This window comes from Mustela nigripes, chromosome 1, assembly GCF_022355385.1.
Source record: "Mustela nigripes isolate SB6536 chromosome 1, MUSNIG.SB6536, whole genome shotgun sequence".
NCBI classification, from domain to species: Eukaryota; Metazoa; Chordata; class Mammalia; order Carnivora; family Mustelidae; genus Mustela; species Mustela nigripes.
This window is the reverse complement of record NC_081557.1, coordinates 228,786,853-228,788,776: the sequence shown is the minus strand read 5'-3', so window position 1 is coordinate 228,788,776 and position 1,924 is coordinate 228,786,853.

The following is a 1,924-nucleotide window of genomic DNA, read 5'->3' as shown; positions in this document are numbered from 1 at the left end:
ATACACAAAAGATTTTGATAAAGAAGTTAAAACATACTGCCAAAAAAGTCATCAGATTACAAACAAAGAGAACAAGACAGGAAATAAAGAGCAGAGCATCTACAAAAGAGCAAACAATTAACAGAGAAACAAAACAGATAAATACTAGGGAAAGAAAAAAAAATAAAAATAAGGGAGGGGAAGGCAAACCATAATACACTTAACTATAGGTAACAAACTGATTGTTTCTGGAGGGGAGATGGGCAGGGGAATGGGCTAAGTCAGTAATAATTATTAGGAGGTCACTTGTGATGAGCATTGAATGTTATATGTAAATGGTGAATTACTAAATTCTACTCCTGAAACTAATATTACACTATATATTAACTAAAATTTAAATAAATCATGAAATATAAAAAGAATGAAAGGCAATAGTTAAGTCCTTACCTATCAATAATTACTTTAACTGTAAGTGAATGGAATCATCCAGTTGGAAGACATAGAAAGGCTAGAATAGATTAAAAAAAACAAACAAACAAAAAACACAAGATCCAACAATATGTTGTGTATAAAAGAATCACTTTAGCTTTAAGGACACACATGGGCAGAGAGTAAAGGGATGGAAAAAGATATTCCAAGCTAATGATAACAAAAGAAAACAAGGGTAGCAATAAATATAACAGACAAAATAGGGTTTATATAAGCTAAAAATCACCACAGGAGTCAAAGAAGGTCATTATACAATAAGAAAAGTGTCATCAATTCATCAATACAGTAATTGTAAATATCATGTACCTAATATTAAGCCACATAAATATATAAAACAAATATTAACAAAACAAAAAGGAGAAATAAATAGCAATACAATAGTATCTGGGGACAATAATACCCCACTCTTACATATGGATAGATCATCCAGACAGAAAATCAATAAGAAAATAATGAACTTAAACACTATGCCTGGACAAATGGGTGGCTCAGTCAGTTAAGCCTTTGTCTTTGGCTCAGGTCGTGATCCAAGGGTCCTGAGATAGAGTCCCAAATTGGGCTCCCTGCTCAGGAGGGGGTCTTCTCACTCTGTCTCTGCCATTTACCCCTTGCTCATTCTCTCTGCCCTGCTCTCTCTCAAATAAACAAACAAGTAAACAAAACAAAACAAACAAACAAACAAAAACTATGTCAAATGAACCTAACATATTTACAGGATATTCCATCCAATAGTATCATAATAAATATTCTACTCAAACACACGTGGAAAATTTTCTAGGATAGATCACATTTTAAAGCACAAAACAAGAGTCCCCCAAAAATCAATAATATAGAAAGCATATCAAGTATATTTCCAGCCAAAATAATATGAAACTAGAAATCGATACAGAAGGAAATTTGGAAAATTTACAAATACACAGACATACACATTTTTAAACAAACAAAAATCAAAAAAAGAAGACAAAGTGGGAATAAAAATACATCTTGAGGAAAATAAAAAAATATATACCAAAAAATTATGAGAAGCAGCAAAGCAGTTATAAAAGGAAATTTTATAGGTATAAATGTATATAAAAAAAGATTTCAAATAAAGAACTTAATATAACAGCTCAAAAAAACTACAAAAAGAACAAAGTAAACTTTAAAGTAGCAAAAGGAAGGAAAAAAATAAAAATTAGGGCAGAAATAAATGAAATATAGAATTAAAAAACTAGAAATTTTTTTAAATGGTAAATTAAAATTAGACTTAGTAATGGTAAATAAAAAAAAAGACAGCTAGACTAACTCAGAAAAAAGAGAGAAGACTCAATAAAATCAGAAATGAAAAAGGACACATTATAACAGATACCACAGAAATATAAAGGATAAAAGACAGTTAAATGCCAGCGAATCAAAAGCCTAGAGGAAATGGACAAATTCCTAGGCACATACAACCCATCAAGACTGAATCATAAGG